This window comes from Taudactylus pleione, unplaced genomic scaffold (genome assembly GCF_031769625.1).
Source record: "Taudactylus pleione unplaced genomic scaffold, aTauple2 ptg000225l, whole genome shotgun sequence".
Classification (NCBI taxonomy): Eukaryota; Metazoa; Chordata; class Amphibia; order Anura; family Myobatrachidae; genus Taudactylus; species Taudactylus pleione.
This window is the reverse complement of record NW_028284627.1, coordinates 13,877,162-13,886,610: the sequence shown is the minus strand read 5'-3', so window position 1 is coordinate 13,886,610 and position 9,449 is coordinate 13,877,162. Positions and strand designations below refer to the sequence as shown.

General features: G+C 44.8%; 1 non-coding gene across 1 annotated transcript; it reads left to right on the top strand.

Annotated features, from left to right (window-relative positions):
• Positions 1-8,792: 8,792 nt before the first annotated feature.
• Positions 8,793-8,874, top strand: TRNAS-UGA (transfer RNA serine (anticodon UGA)). The gene has a single exon. It is a non-coding gene; the product is annotated as a tRNA-Ser (tRNA).
• The last annotated feature ends 575 nt before the right edge of the window (positions 8,875-9,449 follow it).

The window sequence follows — 9,449 nt, the reverse complement described above, 5'->3', positions numbered from 1 at the left end:
CGGCCCATTAGCCACACCATTGGCCCAGTGGCCGCACCATCGGCATTAGCCGCATTGGACTCTAATGGCTATCTTAAAGGTATAGCTAGAGACTGTAACATATACAAGATAGAGCCCATTGACAGAGCTCTGTCTCCGTCAATGAAAATAAACATTTGGTTCGTCAGGGGGAGTTTCTGGGTACTCAGAAACCCCCCCTGCGTGCGCTACTGTTGATGATTGTCATTTGCTCCCATGCATTACCAAATTTTCATTCCAACCAACCAACTAGTTGGAGGAAAGTTGGTCTGGTGTATGGCCAGCTTGAGGGGAACAAGTCAATTAGCCACAATGTTCCAAAAGAACCTTGCAGGCTAATACAACATGAGATATGCAATTAGGAGGATATCACTTGTTAACTCATACCTCATTCTGGGGGAGATGTACTAAGCCTAATGGGGGGCATCCACTAGACGATTTTATCCCTGTCCAACCTCTTAACGATTTTCCCTTGAAGTTTCCCTTGAAATATGATCTTCCACTCTGAACAATTTGCAAAAGATTTGCAAACGATTTGCAAAAGATCTAACAATAAACTATGTTGTTTTAATCTGTGATTGAGAGCTTTCAGCTATAGTGGGCAGATAGTGGCTCATCGTTTGATCGTTCAGTGTGAACGATGTGTAAACGATGTGTAAACGATGTGTAAACAATCAAGTGAAATTGACCTGCATGTTCAGTCGATGGAGGAGACGATCAAACGACCAGCGGGAGCGCGCATCGTACATCGTTAGAAACAATTACTGCACGATTTGCAAACGATGTTCAAACGATGTTTGAACGATTATCGAAAGATTTTATCATTATCGTTCAATCGTTCAACTTTATCGTCTAGTGGATACCCCCCTTAAGAAAGAGATATAGTGAAGAGAGAAACTACCAACCAAGCAGCTCCTAACTGTAATTTTTCAAACACAGCCTGTAAACTGACAGTTATAAGCTGATTGGTTGGTACTTTATCTCTCTCCAAGGCTTAGTACATCTCCCCCAGGGGAGGCGTTTTGGCTGGAAACCTGTTACAGACAGAACCGCACATTGAATTGAATCAGTCACGAAAATTTTAATACATAGAGATGTAAGCTAGCAAGGTAAATTAAGTCATATTTTATACATACACAACCAAAAACTAAATATATATATATTCTGAAATTTTGGGGCAGGATCCTGTGTTTGGAGCAAAACATAAAAAGGAGTAACTTTACAAAACACACACTGTGCTGCATTTAAAATGTGCAGAGAGATTTAGATTTGGGAGGGGGCATGTTGCAGCTGAACTCAAATTACAGTGTAAAAATAAAGCTGTCCAGCGTTTGTGGGTTACATGCAAAAGCAGCCAGTATTTACCCTGCATGCAAAAACAATAAACGTGGTTTATGCCAGGTGGAAAATTATTTATTTTTCCTTTGCTCCCAGCTCTGAATCAGCCTCTTTATGGGATACCATACCACAACAAATATAAAATGTTATGCTACCCAATTCTCCTTCTAGGTAGTACTACACTAAATATAAATCTTCACATGATCATTGCTATGCTTTTTATTTGGGTTAAGTGTTACCAGCACACAGCCTTTACAACAAGTACATCCCAACCACAGGCAGCCTAAGGGGGATGCGGTTAAGATCTCGACAACCGGGATGCCGTCTGCCGGAACCCCGGCGACGGAATCCCAACAAGACTGGCGATGCCGACGCCGGGATCGTAACGAGACCGGGGAAAGGTTAGTATCAGTCACGGAGGGGGGGGGGGGGTTACGTTTAGGCACCCCAGGGGGGCTTAGGGTTAGGATGCGGGAGGGGGGAGGATAGGGTTAGGCTCCAGATAAAAGGGATCAGGTTCAGGCATCACCGGGGGGGAGGTTAGGGTTAGGCACTAAGGGTGGTGGGTTAGGGTTAGACACTTACCGGGAGGGTTAGGGTGCAGGGTAGGGAAGGTTAGAATGAGGGTGCAGAAAAGGAGGGTTAGGGGGTAAATAGGACAGGGGAACATTACTAATCGTTCCCCTGTCTGAATTTGAACCATCGGGATGCCGCTGTCAGGGTACTGACAGACGGCATCCCGTCCATCGGTATTTAATACCGATCCCATCTAGGGAACCACCTGATACAAGTTGGATAATTGGATGGGGAGCGGAGCCACATGCAAGGATTGGGGGAATGTTTAATAAGCAGTGAATTTTCCAAACCCACAATTTTCACCTGCCATATTTAAAAGGGCAAAAGTAGCAATACAAAACCAGGTTTGTTTAGCATTAAATATTATTGCCCTTTTAAATCTGGCAGGCAAAATCTACAAAAATTGAGGGTTTTATAAATCCACTGCTCAGTAAATATGGAGACCGCCGGTTTCCAGACTGTCAAATCCCGGCAGGGTACTAATGACAGGCATCGAAATCCCAACGCCTGTCATTATACCTACACCGGGAGCCCGGCGCCTGGCAAACCGAACAAAGGTAAGCCGGACGGCGGCCGCTGACAGGGAGTTTTAGGTTAGGGGCTCCCAGGGGGGACTTAGGGACAGGCACCGCACCGGGAGGGTTAGGCTAAAGCAGGGGTAGCCAATCTCGTCCTTGTGAGCTACCAACAGTTCACGTTTTCAAGACCACCCAGCAGGTGCACAGGTGTATTCATTACTAACTAACACATTTGAAAAGATCCACAGGTGGCAATAATTATATCACTTGTGATTCTGTGAGGAGACCTGCAAAACATGCACCGTTGGTAGCTCTTGAGGACCGGGGTTGGCTACCACTGGGTTAGGGTAAGAGGGGGTTAGGGTTAGGCACCCCTGGGGTGAGGTTAGGGTTGGGCACCCCCCCGGGTGACTTAGGTTTAGGTTTCGTGGACGGGGGGGTTAGGCACTAGTGGGGGAGGTTAGGGTTAGGCACCCCTAAAGGAGGGTTAGCGTTAGGGGGGGGAGTAGGGTTAGTAAATACTTACCTTTTTAGCTATCGGGATCTTCACTGCTGCCGGTCTTCCGGCGTCGGGATTTGAACCGGTCCGGCAGTATTTCATACCGATCCCATAAATATAACCCTAGGTCATAAAACTCCATTCATTGTAAAACGAACTATAACATATTATGCTATGTCACACACACATTATATATCTATATATTTATAGGCTTAGCATACTATCAACTTTACACCCGGGACACTCATAAATTACACAGGTTCTGTAGCTGCTTAAAACCAAATAAAATGCAGACTTGAAGTCAGCCAGCCACAGAACCTGTGTTATTCATGAGAGAGAGAGAGAGAGAGAGAGAGAGAGAGAGAGAGAGAGAGAGAGAGAGAAGTGAGAGAGAGAAGAGAGAGAGAGAGAGAGAGAGAGAGAGAGAGAGAGAAGAGAGAGAGAGAGAGAAGTGAGAGAGAGAGAGAGAGAGAGAGAGAGAGAGAGAGAGAGAGAGAGAGAGAGAGAGAAGAGAGAGAGAGAGTATTATGTCTGGTCACACGTGGGAATATAATAGGAGTAAATGTGCAGTTTTATATTAGATGCCCCTGGAGTTTGAATAAATTCAGCAGTAGGTTTGAGGCATCTCTTGACCTTTCCTTTTGCACAGAATGGTATCATGGGTCACAGCTTCTGATATATCTGTAGAGACCTGACAAAGATTTCCCAGATATGTGACACTACCACAGCCATAAGGAATGAATCCTTCCATTTTGATTTACTGGCCATGTCACTAAACTTTTTTCAGTTTCCAGTCACAAAAACATTAAATGTATACCTGTTTTATTGCTCCAGCCATATGAATTACGGTGGGTCCTGCTCCACACATAGATGCCACCAGTGAATATGCTATGGCAGGTAGCCATAGATACCTATCATTCCTGAAAATAAATATAAAATGTTCTTGGGTAAACGGTGATGCGCACGCAATAGGAAAATGTGACCAACAGTGCAGGTTCCTGAGGTGAAGAATTGGCACGGACGTCTGGCAGGGAATACGAAATAATGGACATCATTAGTATGATGTGCAGCCTATAGCCCCGTACATACTGCACAATTTATGTGAATGATATGAACGATATCTTTGAAAGATATATCGTTCAAATTGTCTAGTGTGTATGCACTCACCGAAGAAAGATGCGCGCCCCCGCGGGTCGTTAATGATATCCCCAGTCGTCTGTGCTCTCAGTCCAATCTGAATGCAGCATGGCGCCCCCCCCCCCCCCCCCTTGTTCATCATTGACGTCATCGGTAAGTGTGTATGCACTTGCCGTTGCTGTCACCGCCACTGGGCCTGGTGCATCCGACATTGCTCCGTATAAACCGCCCAATGTGTACGGGGCTTTAGATTCTCAAAACTTAATCAGTGAAGCAGGAATTTTTCTGTTACATCTGTAATTCATTGAGGATAACAAAACTTAGTTCTTGAACGCCAATGGTTTATTTTGTGTGAATCAACCCTGCCCTCTAGTGGATAATTTGGAAACAATCTTTATAAATCTTCACAAATAGATACTTTATTGTTATTTGGGCCCATTTATTAATGATCGCATTTACAATGCGAACTGGGCGCAATATTGGCGTCCATGATCACATTGCAGGATACGATCATAGCACTGTGATGTACTGTAACAAAATGCAGGGACAGGGGCTCTGAAAGGACCCTATCCCTGCGATGTGCTGAAGGTGAAGTGACTGCGTTAGCTACAGCAGCTTGCGCCATCTTCAGGTGGCATAAGCTGCAGGGACCAAGTTCCGGAATACGAATCTTACGAAGCTTAGTAAATCCGACAGCAATGCATCCCCCATAGTAACCTATGGGGGGAGCATGAAGGGACAGCAGATGATATCAGAGATATCTGCTACGATCCCTCCATATTACATCTGGGAGATTCTTAATATGTGTAAGTATCCCCCAAAACTGGAATTTTCGGGGAATACAATGCAAATATTAAATGATAAATGGGCCCCATTAACTTTTATTTATAAGGCATCACAAAGTGCTCTCAGTGCAGTACAGGGTAGTAACTATAAAAATTGCTAACAAAATAAAACAGAATAACAAAGCATAAGTACAATACACTACAGGTAATCATAGCATAAGTACAATACACTACAGGTAATCATAGCATAAGTACATAACATCACAGACTGGGTAGGACAAATCATAAATAATGAAATATGAAAAGAGTATGCATAAATGGAGTGTGATCACAGCTGAGCAGAATAATAAATGTATGGATGCAATTACAAGAACAATTTGCATAACATATAGAAACCATTCAGTGAAAGTCCACAGAGGTTCCCAAACTTGGTCCTCAAGGTACGCTAACATTCTAGATTTTAAGGATATCCATGCTTAACTAAGTACAGGTTACTTAATTAGTACATCAGTCAGCGTGATTATACCATCTGGGCAGAAGCATGGATATTCTTAAAACCTGGACAATTAGGGTGACTTGAAGACCGAGTTTGGGAAACCCTGGTGTAAGACCTAACATTGACAAATAAGGAAGACAGAGTTTACATAGGGCCCCTTTTAACAACGAAACATAACCCCTTTAGCACTCATTATAGAAGTTATGGGGCCTATGTATCAAGCTGTTTTTTACATAAAATTATGCAGAAACTGCAGTTTCTGCTTAATTTTATGTATCAATCCTATGTACTAAAGGCACAATGCAGGAGGTTTCACAGGAAATCTCCAGCAAAGTGCTAATTAACACTTCAGGTCGCGGTCCCCATTATTATCAATGGGGACTACGATCTGACCCCTATGTACTAAACTCCAAAAAGCGACGCTTTTGGAGTTTAGCACTGGTAGTTTATACCATCTTCAGATGGTGTAAACTACTGTTTGTCTATGGGAGCTCCATGGGCAGGAGAGGGATCTTCCGATCTCTCCCCCGCAGCACCCGGCCAGTCCAGGAAGCTGACGCTGTGCGCTGACACTAGCTTTCCCCGGAGAAGTTTTTCACTTCAGTGAAAGACTTCGCCGAAATGCCGGGGATATAACTCGTGGGGACAAAGGTTACCGCATCCACTGTCCCTGCAAGTTCCCGGTAGTACATAGCTGGGATATTTTTATTAAAAATTAAAATATCCCCGGCGAGTTGGAACCTTGGTTATTACCAGTTATTTATATAGCGCACACATATTCCATAGAGCTCTACAGAGAATATTTGGTGATTAACATCAGTCCCTGCCCCAGTGGAGCTTACAATTTATATTCCCTACCATATGCTCGCACACATACACATGAGGGTTAATTTTGTTGGGAGCCAATTAGCCTACCAGTATATTTTGGTAGTATGAGAGGAAACCGGAGTACCCGGAGGAAACCCACGCAAGCACAGGCAATATACAAACTCCACACAGTTAGGGCCGTGGTAGTTCGGCATTAATCACAGTGCCGCGATTATTAGTACATAGACCCCCTATGTCCTAGGTTCAGTATTCAACAAACAGAGATAAACTAAGATAACTGCTGTTTGTCACTGTATCACTTACACTGTCGAGAGTGATATGGTCGCTATTGTCGGCAATGGGGACCTAGCGCACCCTTCCGGGCATTACCGAGCCCCCTCAGGTGAAAGAATCATGCGCATGTGTAGACTGGTCATCACGCATGAGTATGACACAGCAGCGATAGGCTGCCAGCAACAGAACGGAGGATGCCACTGAGGAGGGGGATGTCGCTGGACCTAGTCGGACAGATAAGTAATGTTTAATAACAATTTCATATTCATTAGTATCATTGCGATACTAAACTAAATATGCCGCTGGTATTAAGACTCGTTGGTAAATGGGGGGATAGGGTAGAGGGCCCCTCCTGTGAGAGCTTACATTCTAGAGCAGCGCTTCTCAAACTTGGGGGCGAGATGTATTATAGTGGCAGAGCAGTGCCGCTATGGTCTCCCAGCTTCCCCTCTTTACCGAGATGAAGCAGTAAGTAGTACCGATGAGATATATGAACATCTCATCTGCCGGAGTAGGGGAGTGAAGACTCCAGGGACATGCAGTTAGGGTAGGCAGAGCCTCCCCTGTCATACTCCCTCCCCTATCATACGCCCGGTCATGCTCCGGAGTTTTGATATAAAAACTGTGTTTTTTATACGTGTGCCTCCCCAGCCATTAACCTCACTGCACATCACTGGAAGACTACCCCCTCTGACGATCACCGCCAGAGCTCACAGCGCATCAGCCTTGTGCTGATGCGCTGTGTCTCACCTCCCGGCCGGCTCCACTGGGCACCCGCGAGATCTCGCAAACATCACAAGATCTCACGTGCAGCCCGCAGCCCAGCAGCCACCGCAGCCAGGGACAGTGCTGTCCCTGCTGTGGTGATTGGGCAGCGACAGTGCCACTGACCATTCATACATCCGACTGCACATCTGCGCTGCTAGTTTGAAGATAGGAGCGCCAATAATGACAGGGGCCCCTGTCATCCTGCTTGCTTCCCTGCATTACTGCAAGCGGGGGAGCGGTAACTGCAGCATTTAACGTGCGCAGTTACCTGTTTTTCCTCTATCTCCCTTCATACAATCCCCCATGGTCCTCATGGCACACCAGGTATTAAGCATATTCATGCTTGAGCACAGGTGACTAAATTAGTACCTTAGTCATTTTGATTGAACTGTATGTGCTCAAGCATGGATATCCTTAAAATGTGGACTGTTAATGTGGCTTTGCTTTGGATTGGAACCTAGTTTGAGGAGCTCTGTTATACCCCCTTCACACAGAGAAACGAAATTACCAGGTAAAGCACTTGAACCCGGTAATTTGCATTTCTACACAGGTTTTTTTCTGTGTGAAAGAGTCAACCCGGGTCGAAATTGCCGGGTCTCCGATCCTGCTTTTCACTAGGGTCGGGGACGGGCAACTTCGACCCGGGTTGACCCTTTCTCACAGAAAAAACCCCAGTGTAGATCTGCAAATTACCAGGTAAAGTGCTTTACCCGGTAATTTAGTTTTCTGTGTGAAAGGGGGCTAAATCTTTTACCAGCAAAACCACTCGGCATTTAAATGCTGGGTAAAAGTCGGGATATTTCACACATTCTGTGAGAAAGCGGTGTTATAGAGGGAGGGGGAACTGAAAGACAATAGGAGCAAAGGGGCATTACAGTAACTGCAAGAAATTGTCCTGATTTTTTTTTTTTTAACAGTTCTCATTCATTTTTGTATACATGAATTGTGTTTGGAATTTGTACAGAATTTCTCATTGTTGTCATACTGTACTTCTCCTGCCTATATCATCTCAGGTGTGACATGATGGGGTTAGGCTGTTACCTCAGGAGTAGATCTCTAGTGCCAGATTCACATCCAATACATAAACACCAAAATCGTGCACGAGTTTAAATACCAGGAGCAACAAACGAGACAGTCTCACGTGTTTAGTCCAGAAGGACATGATGGCACATGTAGTTCACCAAAGGATTCTTACATTTATGCTGAAGTGATGTGTGTGCAACAGTTTATGACTCGAGTGAGAGGCAGAGGGTTATTCGTTCCCTGATAGGCTGAGCAACACCTGCTGACCTGCAATGTAAATCTCGGGACTCAGCATTTCGTCACAATGGCCAGCAGAGGGAGCTGTGTGCGTCTGTATATAACAACGTACACGGCCGCCACATATGCCGGTGCCCGCCTTCCATACAGGGGAATAGGGATACGGCACAGGCCCGGGTGCCGTGCGGGTGTACACACTGGTATCATTACATACACAAAGTGAACTGGGGTAGAACCGCAAATGACAGCATTTGATAAAGCTGAGAATAGGTATCTCACCAGGAATTACATGTGGTGCTGTGATGGCCGAGTGGTTAAGGCGTTGGACTTGAAATCCAATGGGGTCTCCCCGCGCAGGTTCGAACCCTGCTCGCAGCGAATATTTTTTTTTTTTGTTATATTGAATCTATTACTGTACTTCGTTTTTAGTTATTAGTATTTAATGTTTACTACTGTTATTTTCTAAATTAGGACTGGGATAATTTCCAAAACAAAAGACAGTGCAATACATATATGAGGCAATAATTAAGATGCAATCGATTGATAATTATGACTGTTGGAGATTTAGGGGCATATTCAATTAGCCGCGAAAAGTCCCATAATTGTCGCCAACATCACATGCGAAAAAGTATCACGCGTGTCCCCGCTTATCCCCATATTCAATTCCAAAGGACGCGAAAATGCGTCCCCGTGAAACTCAAACAGGCGAAAAGTGCTGTCAGATTTGGGGAAATCAGCCTGACACCCCCCAAAAGATGCACTAACATTGGGGATCATGGTAGATGCCCCCGAATAGTTCTCATTAGCTGCTAATTAGCGTCTTTGCTAAATGCTATTCTTCACCACTTGTTCAGTTTTTTGGGGTGAAAATAACTAGTCCCAGCAAATTTTGGGTAAAAAAGTGTTAAAAACCCACCTGAAGCAGGCACCTGCAATTAAAAATACACCTCCCC